The sequence below is a fragment of the Bos indicus genome, chromosome 21 (genome assembly GCF_029378745.1).
Source record: "Bos indicus isolate NIAB-ARS_2022 breed Sahiwal x Tharparkar chromosome 21, NIAB-ARS_B.indTharparkar_mat_pri_1.0, whole genome shotgun sequence".
NCBI lineage: Eukaryota > Metazoa > Chordata > Mammalia > Artiodactyla > Bovidae > Bos > Bos indicus.
Window position 1 is genome coordinate 53,337,134 of NC_091780.1, and position 22,838 is coordinate 53,359,971.

The 22,838-nt window shown below is 37.6% G+C and overlaps 1 pseudogene; it reads left to right on the forward strand.

The window, feature by feature from the left end:
* Positions 1-4,998: 4,998 nt before the first annotated feature.
* Positions 4,999-9,014, forward strand: LOC109575221 (growth hormone-regulated TBC protein 1 pseudogene; annotated as a pseudogene).
* Positions 9,015-22,838: the final 13,824 nt, after the last annotated feature.

Below are 22,838 nucleotides of genomic sequence, written 5' to 3' on the forward strand. Positions count from 1 at the left end.
CTACAAACAAGTAAGATATATCCCATTAATGCAATTTATTCAACATTTAAAGTGTAATATATGTGGCCCAGTATATTAACAAGCTAAAGAATGAAACTCATATGAACATATTATTAGAGGTAGGAAAAATATTTGACTAAATGCAATCCTTATTCTGATAAATATTCTTTGCAAAATAGGAATTGCAATTAGTTTCCTTAATTTGATAAAGGGCACCTATCAAAATTTATTTTTACAGTTTAACAAAATTGAGAATTTTTCCTAAATTCAGAAAAAAGTGCAGGGATGTTTTCTCTCATCACTACTAATCAACATCACCATGGAAGTCCTAGGATCTATACAAATTAGAAAAAGAGAAGTAATTGTTCTGGTCTATTTTGTTTTGCAAATGACATGAGTACCTATGTATAAAACCCCCAATGAATCTACCCTCACAAATACTTTCTAGTATTCTAATAAGTCAGTATAGCAAGTCACAGCATACAAAACCAATATACAAAAATAATTACTAAACAATTGGATTTTAAAAAATACTATATAAAATTTCCTATTACATTCTGAGGTATAAATATTTTAAAAGTACATATACAACATATATTCAGAAATCTACAAAATGTATATTAAAATAATAATGAGTTCTAAACAAATTGAGAACTATCTCATGTTCATGCATTGGAGGACTCTCTATTATAAGAAGTTGACCTTCTAGAATTTGATTATAGATCTAATCCTATACCAACTGAAATCCTAGTGACTATTGTATAGATCTCTATAAAGTGTTCTAAAACATGGGGATTCTCCAGGTAAGAATACTGGAGTGGATTGCTATGCCCTTCTCCAGGAGATTTTCCCAACCCAGGTCTCCTGCATTGCAGGCAGATTCTTTACCAACTGAGCCATCAGGGAAGTCTGTTTAAAATATACAAAAGGACAAAAGACCGAGAATAACTTAATATAATATTGAAAAATAACAAAGTTGAAGGACTCACAATATCAGATTTTAGATTTACTGTAAAGTTACAGTACACAGGTTGCATTAGCAAAATAATAGACACCTAGATCAATGGAGGGCTCATCAGGTGGCATTAGTAATAAAGAACCCACCTGCCAATGCAGGAGACATGAGATGCAGGTTAGATCCCTGGGTCGGGAAGATCCCCTGGAGAAGGAAATGGCAACCCACTCCAGTATTCTTGCCTCAAGAATCCCATGGACAGAGGAGCTTGGTGGGCTACAGTGGCTGTGAAGAGTCAGACACAGCTGAAGTGACAGCAGGCACACATGCCCAGATCGGTGGAACAGAATAGAAAGCAAAGAAATAAGACTGTAATGATACAGAAATTACTCTCTGTATTTGTCAAAATTAGTCCATACTTACGGAGAAGGCAGTGGCACCCCACTCCAGTACTCTTGCCTAGAAAATCCCATGGATGGAGGAGCCTGGTAGGCTGCAGTCCATAGGGTTGCTAGAGTAGGACATGACTGAGGGACTTCACTTTCACTTTTCACTTTCATACATTGGAGAAGGAAATGGCAACCCACTCCAGTGTTCTTGCCTGGAGAATCCCAGGAATGGCGGAGCCTGGTGGGCTGCCGTCTATGGGGTCACACAGAGTCGGACGTGACTGAAGCGACTTGGCAGCAGCAGTCCCTACTTATATAAATGATTGATGGAATATTTTGTGCAAAGTAATTCTAAATTCATGTAGTTATTTCACCTTCATGATGGTGATTATTAACTTCCCAGTCTTGTGAAGTTGTGCAGAATGACTTCCTTCCAAAGAGTAGAGTGTGGAAAAAGGGAAAAAGTAACTTTACTGTGTTGAAACTTAACCAGTATTAATCCGTCGGGTGACCAAGGCTAACATCAACAATGATTGCATGTTGATAATAGGTACTCTTGATATATAGTGATGAAGTTGATGCTTTCTTTACCTCTGTGATATCCATCTCAAGAACTCCAGTATAACCATGAAAAAACAGGAAAAATGTGAGAGAGACACTCTACAAAATACCTGGTCAGTATTTCTCAGGATTTCTAGGATCACCAAAAACAAAGAAAATATGAGAAACTGTTACAGCCAATAGGAGCCCATGGAGGCAAAACAACGAAAGGTAACATGGTATCCCGGATGGGATCCTAGAACAGACAAAAAGAACATTAGGCAGAAAACAAAGGAAATCTACTTAAAATACTGGACTTCAGTTAACAATAATATATTTGTATTGGTTCACCTACTGTGTCAAATATATGTACTACAATAAAATAAAATGCTAATAGGAGAAACTGGGTTATGGGTACATGGGAACTTTCTGTCTTTTATAAAAGTTTTATAAAACTGAATTATTCTAAAATAAAATACTTACCAATTAAATAACAAAACAAAACCAAAAAATACAAACAAATACTCCACACTTTAGCTTCTCCTTTCAGGCAGGGATACCAGACACATATGACTCTCTCTCCTGAAAAATTATTGAGACTAAAATGTAAAAACAGGTTAGAATCGACCTATAACAACAAATGTCTTCAAATCGTAAGTTAGATGGAGCACATTTAGTGGCTGAAACACATAAAAAGTTACTGTTTAATATAAGCTCTGAGGATATGCAAGAGAAATTGTAGTGCAGTCCTCACACTGATACCCTAATGTGGTCTTGGCTCTGATTCATCAAGTACAAAATTCTTCAAGCGTGAAAGTTAGGGATGAAAACAGAACTCAACTCCAATCCCTTTCTTCCATTTATTCATTATGCAGAATTGAGGCAAAAGCCTGGCAACTCATTTTTCTTTAATGCAGCTGATTAACGAATCTGGAGAAAACTAGGGATCTAGTGTAGACTTTGTTTCCTAGAGAAAAGCCTTCTTCATTCTGGCACATAGAAAGTTCATTTCCTCACAGAAGTCTCTCACCTAAAGCACCATAAATTGAAGTCTAGGAATCAATATACCACATTCTATCATACATTGAGCTCTTGATCAAATTCTGACCTATGGTAGTGATTAATGACTGTTATAAATCCCCGTCTTAATCGTCCGGCTTTCAAGGAGAAAATGAAAGCAGTGCAATCTGTGGCCTCTTGTGGTTGGATGTGGCCCCTGTCACTAGTTCTAGACAATCAGCACCACTTCCAGATTGGAGCATTTAACTGTTGACAGAGGAGTCATTAGAGTTCATTTTCTGCCATAATGATCAATAAAAATCCAAATAGTAAGTGCTGTGGCAGCTCAAGTTCCAAAGTGAGGACAATTTAAAACACAGTATAGACACAAACCCCTGATGGAAATTCAACACGAGTAAGGAATAACCCTTTGTGTCAAGCCACTAACTGCTTGTCACTACATCATAATTTAACTTACTTCTCTTGATGCACCACCTATGGAAAAATACATCAAGAAATGATCCTACTATCAGACTGCCAGGAAACCCAGCCAATTATCTATTTCTTCTCTCTTAAATATAAATATCAGTGATAATAATTATTCATACACATTAAAAAATATCATAAGGAAGATAATTTCAGAAATAAAGAACATAATGAATTAATAAGCATTGTAATAAATGAACAAAAAACAATATAAATAAAAGCCCTAACAAATATGCTAAAAATAATCTGAGAGGAATGACATTCTAAAAAAATATATATGCTATATGGAGTATAAAGGATATAAAGCCTTTTGAGATTAAAACCACAATCAAAAAATATTAGAAAATAACCACTAACAAAATATATTTGAAACCTGTTCAAATAATTGTACAGCTTTTATAGCAAACACAGCAAAGAAATTAGAAATATGGAAAGGTTAAGAGACAAAGAGGCTCAGTCTACATTTGATCATTATAATGATATAGAGACATCCCAAGAGTCTACTTTTTACATTAAAATTGCATTTTGAATCTAAGTGTTTCACTCTCTTCAACTTTAATAATTCACATGGTGCCCAATCCTGCTTTTTGTCATAGGAAGTTTTTTTTTCTAGTTTTCTTTTCTTACTTGTCTTTCCCTTCCTCCCTTCCTCCTTTCCTCCCATGCTTCCCTCCCCTCCTCTCCCACTTTTCCTTGCCCATTATGATAATATGGAGAAATCTCAGACAGTGTCTACTTTTATATTAAAATTGCATTTCATATCTGTTTCACTCTCTTCAACTTTAATAATTAATGTGTTGCCCAGCATTATTTTTTGTCAAGGGAGTTTCTCCTATTCTTTTCCTTCCTTCCTTTCATCTTTTCTTCCCTCCTTTCCTTCTTTCCTCCTTCCTCTCTCCTCCCCTTTTCCTTTCCTCTTTCTGTTTCTTTCTTCTTTCATAGTACCTAATCCACTGGGTTTTGAAAACATGTTCTTTATGTTACAAAGCATGGGCAAACACGACCTCCATGGAATCAAACACAAAAACCTCTAAATATTTTTTTCTTTCTTTAACTAGTTTGGAAATAATGCCAAATTAAAACAAAATAGTAACAGGTAAATGTAAAGGAAGAAAATTCAAGACAAATATCTTATTCCCTTTAAATTATCAAATTGCAATGAAATAAAACTTGACTAGTCATATATATCAAATATAGTTGAGGTGGAAAATTCAAAACAAAGGCTATTTTACAGGCAGGAATATATGTACCTAGGCAGTGAGCCCCAAACAATAACATCTTTATTACCTTTATCTAAATTTAATCCTTGATGTTTAAATTTGTAGTTAAAATTTTAAAATGTATTTTCCACATGTGAATTATCTCAGAATAGTATGCTTTATATAAATTCCATTTCTAGAGATCAGGAAAAGGGTGACATAGTTGTAACAACAGTAGCTATAATATAGATGCTGTAATGTATGCATTATAATATTGAAAGACATATTTACCTGCCATTTGTAGCCATGCTATCTTTCCATCCTCCTGTCTCTTTAATACTAGTCTTGGCAGGTACTAGATGGCTCATTGAGATTTCCTGTGCTTTATGACCCAAGTTGACAACTGTGACTTCTTCTTTGTGGCGTTCTGATGGTTATGTCATACAAGAATCACCTTATATCATTTGAGAAGCTGCTGACACAGAGCTCTGGTTTGATGGATGACCTGAGCTGCTGCTATTCCCGTCAGAGGTAAGCAGCAAGTTTTACAGGAAATTATTGGAAGAAGATACAGTGAGGGGGAGAAAGAGAAAGTAATGCACATTGCACAAAAACTGACAAAATGATTTGCTTACAGTTCCAAGCTGGTATAGCTGAGAACGGCAGGGAGGGTAAAAATGTCTCATCAATATTTAAAGAGTTGATCATATAACTGACTTGACAGGCCATTTGTAAGGGCAAATTATAGAGCAGAACTGTAAGCTGTGGAGGCCACTGTGCCCTCACTTGCACTTTTCATATTTCAGGTTTACATAAAACATAAAAGAAATACTATCATGCAATTGTTTTATGTTTTTACACCAGAGATTCTCAAACTGTGTTCCCCAGAAGCAGCATCAGTGTGAGAACTTGTTAGCAAGTGCCACGACTAAGACCCCACTCCAGTCTTACTGAATCAGAAACTCTAGGGTGGGTTTAGCAATACATGTTTTAGCAATCCCCCAGGTGCTTCCAATGCAAGTTCAAATTTAAGACCACTGCCTTCTCAAATCAATATTTGCTGTCTTGATTCCCAAACGTAATATCCTATGCACATATCTTTGATTTTCTCGAAAGATTTATATAAATAATTTATAACAAGAGAAAATAACACTGGCAAGATTAAATTAATTAAACTCTATTGCATACAAACACAAAAAAATATACACGTGATATGCAATGCTGCTAATAACTTTTAGCAATATAGTAATTACTTTAAAAACATGGTTACACATCCAAGCTACAGATTGGAAAATACACACCACGTTTAGAGTAGAGTAACTAACTCTCCATTATCAACATGATAATCCCATTCCTCCCTGTAAAATGGCTTACATGTTTATCCAAGCTTGCAGTTTAGCATTCATGGTAATAGAAAGTTCACTACATTGGAAGGCAGCTCCGGGGTTAGCCAATGTACCTGTGTGTGTGTGTGGGCGGGGGGATGTAGCTACATTAAAAAATGTAAACAGAGTTTTAAAAAACATCTGAGAGCCATGGAAGGAATGCAAAGCAAATTAAAACAAACAAACAAACAAACAAAAAAAAACCTAGAGAAGCAGAACCATTCTTAGGTGAGCAAAAAGTCACCAGAAAGATTTTCCCCTTAGTATATCTGCTGATTCTGGGTGGAGAATTCTGGGCCTTTGATAGAAAAAGAAAGATCAATTGAGCTTTCAGTGGTTCTTTTGAAAAACCTGGAAAATTCAAGTGCCTGAAATGTATTGTCAGTTTTTTTTTTTTTTTTTTCCTTCACAGAATAATGCTAAATCCTGAGCAAGAAACAGAATGGGGAACAAGGCTAAAAGCTTCTACAAAGCCACGGAAATGTTTCCGCAGTCCTTCAGGGTCCAGTGAAGTCGTGGAGAGGAGCAAAACAGGAAGGTAGCTTTCCTCAAAAATATTGGCTCTCAATACAATTATGTAAATTTTAAAAATAAAATAAAATTGGAAGACAAAAGCATCAAAAAAAAAAAAAAAGAAAGTCTTTGGAAAAGAGGATTCTGTCTTCTTTGTGAGGACGCTGTCATCTTTGCAAAGAAACCTCAGATGCAACCTGGGTATTTATCTTCTTTTTCTGTATAAAAAGATCATTAGGATCCCACATAGTATGTAAGATAGCATTATTATTTTTGTAATCTATAAAATTCAGTGCCTAATTTTCTTATTTGGAATGTTTGGGAATAAAATGTTATATGTCAAAAATAAAAAAAAAAAAAAAAAAAAAAAAAAAAATATTGGCTCTCCAGTATTACAGAGTTTTCTTCAGGAAAACAGAAAGCAAGCTAGGCACATCAGGCAGAAAGAGTTCATACCATAAATGATAGGCCTAAAAAAAACTGTTGAAAGAGCTGGAGGAATAAAAGAGGCACACCTGCTAGTATTCAGGCATTCAGAAGGCACGAATTGCTAAAGTCTGCAAGGAAGCGAGGCGCTGCGAGTCCCGGGCGGTGGATTTGGCCACCCCGCCCCCGCCGCCCCCTCCAGGAGTGCCCGGGGCCCTCCAGGCACGCGCACGAGGGGCGCCCAGGCGGCGTGGGAACGCATCCAGGGATCAATCTGTTCTTGTGTTGGAAAGGCCTGAGGACTTCACTTATGCAGCTTTTGAAGAATTTTTTTTTTTTTTCCCCCGCCCGTTCGGTGATACCAGAAGGGCCATAACCTGGTTCAAACTTCTAAAGGGAAGCAGTGGTGTCCAGAAGATTACGACAGTGAAGCACCACATCCGGAAGGGCGTCCCACTAGGCCCGCACCTGGGTGGGGGTGAGCGAAGCCTTGGCCCAGATGGACCGGAACCCTGGCCACTACCACTGTGTTCTCAGAGGAGAGAGGAATGACAGCCTGGAGGAGACCCTCAGAACACACATGAATGGTGCCTTCCGGGACAGCGTGAGGTTCCAGAAGGGCGCGGGCCCCTTCTTGCAGAGGACCCTGTATCACGCGCTGCTAACCGGCCCGCACCACAGCCACGGGGTTGGTTGTTGCAAAGGAGTGAACTTCATAGCAGGATATCTGATTCTGTGGCTATTGGATGTCCCAGTGGACAGAATACTTCCAGAGTACTGCGGCCCCTCGATACTGAGCCCAGGACAGGCCAGAAGGTCCTTCTGGAGCTGGCGAAGACCAAGCTGCTGGCGGTGGTGGCCAGGAAGGGACAGGCACAGTGTGCTGTGTACTCCGGTCGTGTTGCACAGGTTTGTCTGCCTATTTGTAAACCTCCAGCCCACGTTGCTTCACATCTGGGATAGTCTGTTGAAGCAGGGCTCCAAGGTCACCTTCCAGGAGGCCCTAACCCTCAACAAGCAACATCAGGCATTGATCTGGAAAGTTAACAGTGTCCCCGACATCTCAAGGAGATCACCAGAGGGAGCTTCGTGACGCAGTGCCACACCTTCATGCAGACAGTATTCTCGGAGTCTGGGAGCCTGTCCAGGGCCACCATGACTGGGCACTGCTAACCCGGCTGCTGACACAGGGCTGACTCAGCTGTCTGGGCAAGGGAGCTTCCACATGCCTTCTGCTGCCAAGGCCAACACAGCTACACTCCAGGAGCAAAGCAACTTAATTATCATTCTGTAAAGTTATGACCAACCTAGATAGCATATTAAAAAGCAGAGACATTACTTTGCCAACAAAGGTCCGTCTAGTCAAGGCTATGGTTTTTCCAGTGGTCGTGTATGGATGTGAGAGTTGGACTATGAAGAAAGCTGAGTGCTAAAGAATTGATGCTTTTGAACTGTGGTGTTGGAGAAGACTCTTGAGAGTCCCTTGGACTGCAAGGAGATCCAACCAGTCTATCCTAAAGGAGATCAGTCCTGGGTGTTCATTGGAAGGACTGATGCTGAGGCTGAAACTCCAGTACTTTGGCCACCTCATGTGAAGATTTGACTCATTGAAAAGACTCTGATGCTGGGAGGGATTGGGGGCAGGAGGAGAAGGGGATGACAGAGGATGAGATGGCTGGATGGCATCACCGACTCGATGGACATGAGTTTGACTGAACTCTGGGAGTTGGTGATGGACAGGGAGGCCTGGCATGCTGCTATTCATGGGGTCGCAAAGAGTGGGACACGACTGAGCCACTGAACTGAACTGAACATACCTCTTCTCTTCATTGTGAGCTGCAAGTCACCTTTCTAGATTTTTTTTTAATCTGAGACAATAATATATAAAATTTGAGATGTAAGGAAAAAAATGTGTAATTCACGGGAAGTTGAAACCCTCCATAGTCGAAAGCCCATTTGCCTGGCTACCACTGCTGGAGCTATACTGACCTCTTCTTTACCCCCTACATTCTGCATGTGCTTGCTGGTAAGTCCTAAAATGCATATGTACCTTTTACACAAAATGGTAGAGATAGAGGACAGGGATAGATGGGTTAATGAACACAAATATGTATATAATGAATATTTCCTACTGTCCTCATTTCTGTAATTGTTCATAAGGTATTTATACCTCCTGCTATTTATAACTTTTTGTATCCATTCCATATCTGCTTTCTCCTCAACCAGATGTCTGGATGTGTTTCTAACTTGGTATATATGTAATATTTAAACCTTTTTTGTAGTATTTAAATATAATTTCTTTAATTCAGGACAGTTATGGTCTACAACTCTTTTTTCTATGGTGAATTTCAAAATAAATGTTTATAAAATATATAAATATAAATATGAATTTATGTTTCACCCTATCTCAATAAAAGATAGGATAAAAGATCATTCTACAGTAAGTAGTATTCTTAAAACTCACAAAATTTCAATGTTAGTGTCAATGAAACTTCACACCTAAGTATTAACTTCGCAATTAAATATATTGGTCACAGTTCAGTGGCTTTGTTGTGTCCGACTCTTTGCAACCCTATGAGTCGCAGCACACCAGGCCTCCCTGTCCATCACCAACTCCCGGAGTTCACTCAGACTCAAGTCCATAGAGTCAGTGATGCCATCCAGCCATCTCATCCTCTGTTGTCCCCTTCTCCTCCTGCCCCCAATCCCTCCCAGCATCAGGGTCTTTTCCAATGAGTCAACTTTTCACATGAGGTGGCCAAAGTACTGGAGTTTCAGCTTTAGTATCATTCCTTCCAAAGAAATCCCAGGGCTGATCTCCTTCAGAATGGACTGGTTGGATCTCCTTGCAGTCCAAGGGCCTCTCAAGAGTCTTCTCCAACACCACAGTTTAAAAGCATCAATTCTTCGGTGCTCAGCCTTCTTCACAGTCCAACTCTCACATCCATACATGACCACAGGAAAAACCATAGCCTTGACTAGACGAACCTTTGTTGGCAAAGTAATGTCTCTGCTTTTGAATATGCTGTCTAGGTTGGTCACAACTTTCCTTTCAAGGAGTAAGCGTCTTTTAATTTCATGGCTGCAGTCACCATCTGCAGTGAGTTTGGAGCCCCCAAAAATAAAGTCTGACACTGTTTCCACTATTTCCCCATCCATTTCCCATAAAGTGATGGTACAGGATGCCATGATCTTCGTTTTCTGAATGTTGAGCTTTAAGCCAACTTTTTCACTCTCCTCTTTCACTTTCATCAAGAGGCTTTTGAGTTCCTCTTTACTTTCTGCCATAAGGGTGGTGTCATCTGCATATCTGAGGTTATTGATATTTCTCCTGGCAATCTTGATTCCATCTTGTGCTTCTTCCAGCCCAGTGTTTCTCATGATGTACTCTGCATATAAGTTAAATAATCAGGGTGACAATATACAGCCTTGACATAGTCCTTTTCCTATTTGGAACCAGTCTGTTGTTCCACGTCCGGTTCTAACTGTTGCTTCCTGACCTGCATACAGATTTCTCAAGAGGCAGGTCAGTTGAATAAAATAATGGTAGGAAACTAAGAAAAGTTAAACTTCAAGTCAAGTATGATAGCATGAGTGCTGTATTTCTATTTAACTGTTAATTGACATTGTTACACACTTAAAAATGCTTAGTATTAAAAATGCACTCTGACTATGGGATCGTTTTTACAATTAAACATCTTAGTGCAGTGGATGCAAAGTTATGTTCTTAATGACTATGAAGAGAATATCTCTGTAAAATAAAGTGTGCCTTTATTGAAACTCTTTTCTTTCTATTTTTTTTTCCTTCAAAATATTGTTGTTTGAGGAAAAAAAAAAAAGATTTCTGTCGTGGATCAAAGCTCTGTTCTCAGTGGAAGCTCATCAACTCTGCTTGCTAAAGAAGAGGTAAGGAGGCTATGGTGGGCAGTAGGTAGAAATAAAAAGGAGACTAATGCTTAACAGTTTAACAGTTTCGACTATGTTGCATGTAAGATGATTGATTGCTGATGAATCTCCACAGTCTTCTAAATTTCATCCTAATCATAGTATGCCTTTCCGTATTGTATTTCTTTGGAAAGACAATGTTGAGACTAAATTTTCCGTCAAGTTTGCATCAGGTTTTAACAAAGGCTGTGCACTGTTTATCTGAGTCACAACTCTTTTTAGATAAGTTAAAAATTAAAACTTTTCAAAATAATAAGTAAAAATATACATAAAGAAATAGCTTTTTGATGTCTAAGAGGTAGAAAGAGAAGATACAGCGTTAGCACGGGTATAAAATGATCAATCTAATGGTAAGACATCAGTGTTTTCATCAGATTCAAAGCATGTTACGTATCTTTGATGTTAGAAAATCACCTGAGTGTTGTGGAAATTTACTTGCTCTGGAAATCAAAAGTTTTGGGTTCAAACCCTAAACATATACTAGCTCTGTGACCTTGAACAAGCTGAACATACTTCTGAATTTCTTCACAAAATTGTAATAATTGTACAAGTCATGTATTCCTCTCATGCTTGTTTGGCAAACAAATGGTAAAACCATATCAGACATTATTTGGCAAAACTACAAAGCACCTTTTGATGTGGGATTCTTCGAGAAAGTGATGTTGTGCAGCATATGTGAGATACAGGAGATTGTACACAAACAGTACACATCTGAATCAAATGTCTTGGATTTTACCTCCATTAGCTCATGCTTTTCTATACAATGAAAAGTGACTGTCACTGAAAAGTAGTGAAAAAAATCATTGAATTTGATAAAGATGGTTCCGGAATTGACATCTTTTTCTTTTGTTTAACAGTAATTTTCTAGCTTAGTCCCTGTTTTCTTATTTGTGAAGTGTGGAGGGGGCAGCATTAAAATTTGTGTTGAATAGCGTTAACATGTATAGAATACTAGTAGAGCTTCTAATCCATTGGATGAACTCAATAGATTTTGTTATTTTTACTTTTCTAGTTAATAAACTTTGTAAAGGTCATAGTAAGGAAATTGATAATGAAAATAAGATGGTAAAATGATATTTAATGTTAAAATTAAGCACACTGTAAATGCTGATATACTGAAACAGGTGGTGTAGTGGTAAGGAATCCACCTGCCAATGCAGAAGGAGCGAGAGATGCAGGTATGATTCCTGGGTTGGGAAGGTTCCCTGAATAAGGAATGGCAACCCACTCTGGTATTCTTGTCTGGAAAATTTCATGGGCAGAGGAGCCTGGAGGCTACAGACCATGAGGTCATAAAGAGTTGGATACCACTGAGTGACTGAACAGACAAATGCAATTTATTTGACAAAGATCTGTTTTGCTATGTACGTATTTTGATCTATTTCTTAAAGACGCATTAGCAGAAACCTTAGTGGCCATAACCATTGCATGTTGCATCCATACTAATAGTAATAAAATTATTTCTCGTTCAACAGAACTTATCATTATTATTCAACAGAACTTATATTTTTAACAAAAACAACCGTATTTCTCTTTCTAATTCAGGTTGGTATTTCCCTAAGGTAGTCTGGTTTGGAGAACTGTACTTTCTGAAAGATCAATCAGCATCTTCTCTGTGAAACTGTAGAACATACACTCTCCAACTGTCTAGGTTTAACAAGCCTTAACCAGTTCTCAGTTGATTCCTTGGCTGTACTAATAACCTCAGGATCCAGCAACATCCTGGGCACTCTGCCACACCGTCTGTTCTCTATCAACAAATGTTGCCAATCAGTTTGATCAAAGTGTCACAAAGGTCAATGTCTTGCAGTTTTTGCTAAAAAAGAAATGCCAAAAAGAATATTCTCACTTTCCTCTTATTATCTTTTATGACTTGCTTTTTAAAATGTGTTCCTATTAAATATTGAACAGAAACAAAATATATATATATATATAAACTATACAATAGATGCAGAGTGTTTAACATAGAACTAGCTAAATAGTAAATGCTGAAAAAGTTAACTATTATTAGAAATAATATGCACCTAAAAATGTATTTTCAGACTTAAAAGAATTTTTAGAAATTTAAGAATTTTATAAATATAAAGAGATACAGATATAATTGAACTTCCTATAGCCCATTTAATCTCATTTATTCTCCAAGGAAACTGCAATCCTGAAGTCAGTATGATTTATGCATATGCAGACTTTTATATTGATACTAGTTTATATGCTAGTTTATTCTTTATATCTGTACATACTTTATTAAACCTAAACCAAAACAATCATAGTTCATAAAAAAAGAATAATCTGAAGCATAGATTCAGAATTTGATCATAGTACCCATTACAAATGGTGGCATGAATTTATGATCTTTTGAGAAGAGTCTGCATTATTTTTGCCAAGATTTGGCATTGCCAGCCTTTTTACTTTTTATCAGGCTATTGGAAATAAAATGGTGAATTTTAATGTGTTTTAAGAATTATTTACAATGTCAAGCATCCTTTTTGAGGTTTATGGTCCACATGTGATTTCTTTCCTGCAAAATAATTCTTCATGACTTTTGATAATTATTTTTTTGGCTTGTTTGTGCTTTCACCAGTTGAAATGGTGGAGATGCTTATATGTTTTGCATATAAATATAATTTATTTTCTTACCAATATCCACTAATGGCTTGCCAATTATTCTTATTTTGGTGCTATGAAAGTAATATGATACTTTTCATATTAATACTCTCAAAATTGTCAACTCTTTAATTCCTTTTGATACAGATTTGTTAACAATATTTTCCAACTTAAAGATAAATAAGTAAAATTTTCTACAAGTTTTTGTAACTAAAATGTGATTTTCCATGGTTTAGCATTTAAAATATATTGTTTTTTTTCATAGAATGAAGAGTAAATGCATTTTCCATAGATATAAAATTTGCCTCAGCACCATTTACCAATAGTTTATGTTGTTGTTCAGTTGCTAAGTCACGTCTGACTCTTTGTGACCCCATGGATTGCAGCACCCCAGGCTTCCCTGTTCTTCACTATCTCTCAGAGTTTGCTCAAACTCATGTACATTGAGGCAGTGACGCTATCTAACCATCTCATCCTCTGTTGCCCCCTTCTTCTCCTGCCATCTATCTTTCCCAGAATCAGGGTCCTTTTCAATGAGTCGGCTCTTCATAACAGGTGGCCAAAGTATTGGAGCTTCAGCTTCACTATAAGTCCTTCCAATGAATATTAGGGTTGATTTTCTTTAGGATTGACTGAAATGATCTGCTTGCAGTCCAAAGGACTCTCAAGAGTTCTCTCCAGCATCACAATTCAAAAGCATCAATTCTTTGGTGCTCAGCCTTCTTTATGGTCCAGCTACCACATCCATACATGACTACTGGAAAAACCAGAGCTTTGACTATAAGGACTTTTGGTGGCAAAATGGTCTCCACTTTTTAATATGCTGTCTAGGTTTGTCATAGCTTTCCTTCCAAGCAGCAAGCATTTTTCAATTTCATGGCTGCAGTTACCATTTGCAGCGATTTTGGAACCCAAGAAAATAAAGTCTGTAGCTGTTTCAACTTTTTCCTCTTCTATTTGCATCGAAATGATGTGACCAGATGCTATGATCTTACTTTTTTGAATATTGAGTTTTAAGCCCACTTTTCATCTGTTTCCTTAAGAAGCTCTGTAGTTCCTCTTCACTTTCTGCCATTAGAGTGGTATCATCTGCATATCCGAGGTTGTTGATATTTTTCGTGACTATCTTGATTCAAGCTTATGATTTATCTAGCCCAGTATTTCATATCCAGCCTTGTATATAAGTTAAATAAGCAGAATAACAATATACGGCCTTGTTGTACTCCTTTCCCAATTTTGAACCAATCCATTGTTCCATGTCTGGTTCTAATTGTTGCTTCTTGATCTTCATATAGGTTACTTAAGCAACAGGCAAGGTGGTCTGGTATTCCCATCTCTTTAAGAAATTTCTGCAGTTTGTTGTGATTCACATAGTCAAAGGCTTCAGAGTAGTCAATGAAGCAGAAGTTGATGTTTTTCTGAAATTCCCTTGCTTTTTCTATGATGAAGCAGGTGTTTCAGTTGGTCTCTGGTTCCTCTGCCTTTTCTAAGTCCAGCTTGTACATCTGGAAGTTCTTGGTTCAACTACTGCTGAAGCCTAGCTTGAAGGATTTTGAGTATTACCTTGCTAGCATGTGAAATTAACTCAGTTGTATGGTAGTTTGAACATTCTTTGGCATTGCCCTTTTGGGAGATTAATATGAAAACTGACCTTTTCCAGTCCTGTTAAGTTCAGTTCAGTCTTTCAGTCATGTCCAACTCTTTGCGACCCCATGAATCGCAGCATGCCAGGCCTCCTTGTCCATCACCAATTCCCGGAGTTCACTGAGACTCACGTCCATCGAGTCAGTGATGCCATCCAGCCATCTCATCCTCTGTTGTCCCCTTCTCCTCCTGCCCTCAATCCCTCCCAGCATCAGAGTCTTTTCCAATGAGTCAACTCTTCGCATGAGGTGGCCAAAGTACTGGAGTTTCAGCTTTAGCATCATTCCTTCCAAAGAAATACCAGGGCTAATCTCCTTCAGAATGGACTGGTTGGATCTCCTTGCAGTCCAAGGGACTCTCAAGAGTCTTCTCCAACACCACAGTTCCAAAGAATCAATTCTTCGGTGCTCAGCTTTCTTCACAGTGCAACTCTCACATCCATACATGACCACTGGAAAAACCATAACCTTGACTAGCCAGACCTTTGTTGGCAAAGTATGTCTCTGCTTTTGAATATGCTATCTAGGTTGGTCATAGTTTTTCTTCCAAGGAGTAAGCGTCTTTTAATTTCATGGCTGCAGTCACCATCTGCAGTGAGTTTGGAGCCCAGAAAAATAAAGTCTGACACTGTTTCCACTGTTTCCCCATCTATTTCCCATGAAGTGATGGGACCAGATGCCATGATCTTCGTTTTCTGAATGTTGAGTTTTAAGCCAACTTTTTCACTCTCCTCTTTCACCTTCATCAAGAGGCTTTTTAGTTCTTCTCTTTCTGCCATAAGGGTGGTGTCATCTGCATATCTGAGGTTATTGATACTTTTCCAGTCCTGTGGCCACTGCTAAATTTTCCAAATTTTCTGACATGTTAAGTGCAATGTTTTAACAGCACCCCAAAGTCTGATGAAGAGTTTTAAGTAGTTAATAGACTTTGCTAGGATGGATACTAAAGACAGAAAAAAATAGATATTCAATTGCATATATTTTCAAATTAACTTTAAAATGTTTGAGTAAATATTAAATTGTCTCAGTTTCAGCCCCTCTGATTTATAAATTTAGCAAACAGAAATAGAAGAGGCTCAGATAAATTTGAAATTCATGTAGGCAATGAATACTTTTCTACTCTAAGCATGTCTTAAATATTGCATGGAACATACACTTAAAAAAATCTTTTTATCTTAAATTGAATTTACAACAAGTTCTGTATTTTACCTAGCAACACTATTCTTACTGAAACAAAAATATAAAATTAGTATTTTGATGATCCTAATTGAAAAAAGAAAGTTAATCATGCAAATTAATTGTGGGAAATTCTCAGATGAAAATTTTAAAGTAAATTTGAATAGTTAAATTTTCAAATGTATTTTGTGGGAATTTGCATCATTTACTACTTGATTTTGCACTGGTCTTTTGAGATACTCCGTATGTGAAGTTTAGCAAATTTCATTATTTTTAATGGCTGAGTAGTTTCCATTACAAATGGAGAAAATTTCCTCTTCTGGGGCTCTAAAATCACTGTAGATGATGACTGCAGCCATGAAATCAGAAGGTGTTTGCTTCTTGGCAGGAAAGCTATGACAAACTTAAGACAGTGTGCTGAAAAGCAGAGACATTACTCTGCTGACAGTGGTCCATATTGTCAAGGCTGTGGCCTTCCCAGTGGTCATATGTAGTTCTGAGAGCTGGACCATAAAGAAGGCAGAGCACCAAAGAATTGATGCCTTCGAACTCTGGTGCTGGATAAGACTCCTGAGAGTCCCTTGGACAGCAAGGAGATCAAACCGTTTAATTTAAGGGAAATCAACCCTGAATACTTGTTGGAAGGACTGATGCTGAAGTTGAAACTCCCGCATTTTGGTCATCTGATGCGAACAGCTGATTCATTGGAAAAGTCTCTGATGCTGGAAAAGATTGAGAGCAGAAGGAGAAGAGGGCAACAGAGGATGAGATGTCTAGATGGCATCACTGATGCAATGGACATGAACTTGGGCAAACTTCAGGAGGTGGTGAAGGAGAGAGAGGCCTGGTGTACTGCAGTCCATGGGGTTGCAAAGAGTCAGACATGACTGGGCGATTGATGGGTGATTGAACAACTATGGAGTATGTATACCACATCTTTATCTATCCATATGTACATGGACACCTAGGTTGCTTCCATGTCTTGGCTATAGTAAATAGTGCCACTTCAGTGTTCAGCACTGAAGTCCATGTGTCTTTTTGATTAGCGTTTTCATCTATTCTGGATATTTAACCAGGGGTGGGATTGATGGATCATATGATAACCCTGTTTTTAATTTCCAAGGAACCTCCAATATGTTCTCCATAGTTGCTGCACCACTCTATAATCCCACTGACGATGTAGGAGGTTCCCTTTTTTTCCATATCCTCTCTAACATTTATTATTTGTAGACCTTTTGATGATGATCATTCTGACTGATGTGAAGTGCTACTTCATTGTAGGTTTGATTTGCATTTCTTAATAATTAGCAGTGTTGAACATCTTTTCATGTGCCTGTTGACAATCCACATGTCTTCTTTAAAGAAATGTCAATTTATGTCTTCTGCCCATTTTTTGTTTTTAAATTAGGTTGCTTTTTTGTAATTGAGTTATATGAGCTGTTTGCAGTATTTTGGAAATTAAGCCACACTCAGTCACATCATTTGCAAGTATTTTCTCCCAGTACATAAGTTGTCTTTATTGTTGTTTATGGTTTCCTTTGCTGTGTGAGAGCCTTGTTTTTGTATTTATTTATTTTGCCTTGGGAGTCTGACATAAGACAACATTGTTACAATTTATGTCAGAAATATATGTCTTTAAACCATTTTGAGTTTATTTCTCTGTTTGGTGTAAGGGTGTATGAGGGTGTATTCCAATTGAATTTGAATTTCATTGAGTTACTACTACATGCAGCTGTTTAACTTTCCCAACACCACTGCTGAAGAGACTATCTTTTCTCCATTGTATATTCTTGTCTGCTCTGTTGAAGATTAGTTGGCCACAGGTGTGTGGATTTGTTTCTGGGCTTGCTATTCTATTCATGTCTGTTTTTGTGCCAATAGTGTACTGTTTTGGTTACTGTAGCTCTGTATTGTCTGAATTCTGGGAGAGTCATACCTCTAGCTTTGTTCTCTTCTCTCAATATTGTTTTGGCAATTCTGCTTTTTTGTGGTTCCATATAAATTTTATGATTATTTGTTCTATTTCTTAGTTTTATTTTTTGGTAATGGCTTTGTTTGGTTTTGGTATCAGAGTGATGGTGGCTTTATAGAATGACTTTGAGAGTGTTTTCTTTCACGTTTTGGAAGAGTTTGAGAAGGTTCCATATAATTTCTCCTTTGTATGTTTGGTAGGATTCCCCAGTGAAGCCTGAATTTTGTCTTCAGGGAGTTTTGAATAGATCCTTTTATCATTACAAATGGTAATAAATCAAATAATTTTATCATTATAGTAAATGACATAATATATACATATAGTAGATTATATATAATATATAAAAAATGAAATGAAATAAAAATTCTTTTATCATTATGAATGATTATAAATGGCTCAGATGGTAAAGAATCTGCCTGCAATGCAGGAGACCCAAGCTTGATTCCTGGGGTCAGGAAGGTCACTGGAGAAGGAAATGGCAACCCACTCCAGAATTCTTGCCTGGAGAATTCCATGGACAGAGGAGCCTGGCGGGCTAGAGTCCATGGGGTCTCAAAGAGTTGGACACGACTGAGCAACTAACACTTTTATAATTATACAGTGTCCATGTTTGTCTTTTTTATGTCTTTGTTTTATAGTCTATTTTGTCTGATATGAATAGTGCCTCCCCCCTTTTCTTGGCATTTCCATTTGCATGAAATATCCTTTTCCATCCCTTTACTTTCAATCTATGTATGTCCTTCACCCTAAAGTGGGTCATGTTGAAGGGTGTTGTTTTATTATCCAGTCTGCAACTTTGTATCTTTTGATGAGCACATTTAGTCTATTGATATTTAAGGTAATGATTGATACCTGTGTATTTATTGCTATTTTAAACCTAATTTCCCAGTTCATTTTGTATTTCTTCTTTATTCCTCTTGTTTTCTTTTTCCTTTTTTGGCTTGATGGTTTTCTGTTATACTTGAGTTCTCTTCTTTTGGGTTTTTGTGAATCTGTTTGTATGTTTTTTGATTTTTGATTACCCTGGTGTTCAATTATGTTAGCACATTACTATATCTTCTTACTTTAGACTGGTATTCATTTGAGCTGAAACACATTCAAAAAATCATTTTCTTATCCCCCCCCCATTTTACGATCTGATGTCCTATTTTATATTTTCATTTCATTTATAATTACTTTCACAATTTTTTATTTTTTTAATTCTTTGTACTAGCTTATTTTTTGCTTCATGGATCACAACTTTGTCATGATGAAGGGGCTTATGTAACTCAATGAAGCTATGATCTATACTGTGCAGGGCCACCCAAGATGGATGGGTCATACTGAAGAGTTCTGGCAAAACATGGTCCACTGGAGTAGGAAACGGCAACATACTCCAGTATGCTTTCCTGGAGAGCACCATGGACAGTGTGAGAGGGCAAAAAGATATGACACATGAAGATGAGCCCCCCAGAATGGAAGGTGCCCTATATACTACTGGGAAAAGCAGAGGGCAATTACAAATAGCACTAGAAAGAATAAAGTGGCTGGGCCAAAGTGAAAATGATGCTCAACTGTGAATGTGTCTGGTGGTGAAAGTAAAGTCTGATGCTATAAAGAACAGTACGGCAATGGAACATGGAATATTAGGTCCATGAAATAAGTTAAATTGGACATGGTTGAACAGGAGATGGCAAGAGTGAACATTGACATCTCAGGAATCATTGAACTAAAATGGATGTAAATGGGAGAATTTAATTCAGATGACCATTATACCTACTACTGTGGGGAAGAATCCCTTAGAAGAAATGGAGTAGCCCTTATAGTCAATAAAAGATCCCAAATGTAGTACTTGGGTGCGATCTCAAAAACAACAGAATGATTTGGGTTCATTTCCAAGGCAAATCATTCAGTGTCACAGTAATCCAAGACTATGCCCCAAATACTGATGCTGAAGAAGCTGAATTTGATGGGTTTTATGAAGATATACAACACCTTCTAGAATTAATACTGAAAAAAGGTCCTTTTCATTACAGGACATTGGAATACAAAAATAGGAAGTTAAGAGATAGCTGGAATAACAGACAAGTTTGGCCTTGAAGTTCAAAATGAAACAGAGCAAAGGCTAACAGAATTTTTCATGAGAACGTGCTGATCATAGCATATACCCTTTTGTGATAATCCAAAAATAACAGCTCTAAAAATGGACATCAACAGATGGTCCAACACCAAAATCAGATTGATGGTGTTCTTTTCAGACAAAAACAGAGAAGCTTTATACAGTCAGCAAAAAAAAAGACCTGGAACTGACTGTGGCTCAGATCATGAGCTCCTTATCGGAACATTCAAGCTTAAATTGAAGAGAGTAGGGAAAACCATTAGGCCATATGGGTATGATCTAAATCAAATCCCTTATGATTATTCAGTGGAGGTAATGGATAGATTCAAGAGATTAAATCTGGTAGAGAGCCTGAAGAACTATGGATATAGGTTCTTAACATTGTACAGGAGGCAGTGACCAAAACCACCACAATGGTGTCACTCACTTAGAGCCAGACATACTGAGGTGTGAAGTCAAGTGGGTCTTAGGAAGCATTACTGTGAACAAAACTAGTGGAGCTGATGGAATTCCAGCTGAGCTATTTTAAATCCTAAAAGATGGTGCTCTTTAAGTGCTGCTCTCAATATGTCAGCAAATTTGGAAAACTCAGCTGTGGCCACAGGACTGAAAAGGTCAATTTCACTCCAATCCCCAAAAGGGCAATGCCAAAGAATATTCCAACCACTGTAGAATTGTACTCATTTCACATGCTAACAAGATTATGCTCAAAAGTCTTCAAACTGGGCTTTGGCAGTATGTGAACTGAGAACATGCAGACACACAAGCTGGGGTTAGAAAAGGCAGTGGAACCAGAGATCAAATTGTCAAAATTGGTTGGATCATGGAGAAAGCAAGGAAGTCCCAGAAAAACATCTGCTTCATTGACTACTCTAAAGCCTTTGACTGTATAGATCACAACAAAAAAAAAAAGAAAGAAAGAAAAGAAAAGGCTGTGGAAAATTATTAAAGAGACAGGAAAACAGGAATACCAGACTATCTTAATTGCCTCCTGAGAAACCTGTATATGGGTCAAGAAATGACAGTTAGACTGGACATGGAAGAGTGGACTTATGCAAAATCAGGAAAGGAGTACTACAAGGCCATGTTTAGTCACCCTGTTTATTTAACTTATATGCAGAGTGCTTCATGAGAAATACCAGGATAGATGAATCACAAGCGGGAATCAAAATTGTTGGGAGAAATATCAGCAACCTCAGATATGGAGATGATATTAGTTTTATGGCAGAAAGCAAAGAGGAACTAAAGAGCCTCTTGATAAGGTGAAAGAGAAAAGTGAAAAAGTTGACATGAAACTCAGCATTGAAGAAACTAAGATCGTGGCATCCAATCCAATCACTTCATGACAAATAGAAGGGGAAAAAGTGGAAACAACAACAGACTATTTTCTTTGGCTACAAAATCCCTATGGATGGTCACTGCAACCATGAAATTAAAAGCTACTTTCTCCTTGAAAGAAAAGTGATGGCAAACCTAGACAGCACTTTAAAAAGCAGAGACATCTTATTGTCAACAAAGGTCCTTGGAGTCAAGGCTGTGATTTTCCCATAGCCTTGGGAAAGGCTCCCATAGTCAAGGCTATGATTTTCCATTTTTTCCATATGAGAGTTGGACCATAAAGAAGACTAAGCACCAACGAATTGCTGCTTTCAAATTGTGCTGGTGAAGACTTGTGAGAGTCCATTGGACAGCAAGGAATCAAGCCAGTCCATCCTAAAGGAAATCAACTCTGAATATTCGTTGGAAGGACTGATGCTGAAGCTGAAGCTCCAAGACGTGGCTACAAATTTTAAATGCAAAGAGCCAACTCACCAGAAAAGACCCGGATGCTGGGAAGGATTGAAGCAAAAGGAGAAGAGGGCAGCAAAGAATTAGGTCATTAGATAGCATTACCAACTCAATGGACATGAATTTGAACAAACTTCAGGTGATAGCAGAGGACAGAAGAATCTGGCATGCTAAGTCCACAGTCTCAGAGCTCTGCATGACTTAGAACTGAACAGCATGCTAAGTCCACAGTCTCAGAGCTCTGCATGACTTAGAACTGAACAGCAACACTGGCTTATTTAAGTGATCTACAATATTTTTATATATTTGTTTTTTCTATTGTGATTTTTCCTTTCTTCTAGGTCCTTGTGTTATTGGGAAAGAATGTTTGGTTTGACCAGAGCAGTGTGTTCTCTTGGAAAAACTCTTTTAGCTTTTGCCCTGCTTCATTTTGTTCTCCAAGGCCAAACCTGCCTGTTACTACCAGTATCTCTTGCCTTCCTACTTTTGTATTCCAGTCCCCTGTGATAAAAAAGACATTTTTTTTTGGTGAAGAGGAACCAAAGAGCCTCTTGATAAAGGTGAAAGGGGAGAGAAGAAAAAAAAAAACTGGCTTAAAACTCAACATTCAAAAAACTAAGATTGAAGTATCCAATCCCATAACTTGATGGCAAATAGATGGGGGAAAAAATGGGAACAGTGATAGATTTAATTTTCTTGGGCTCCAAAATCACTGTGGAT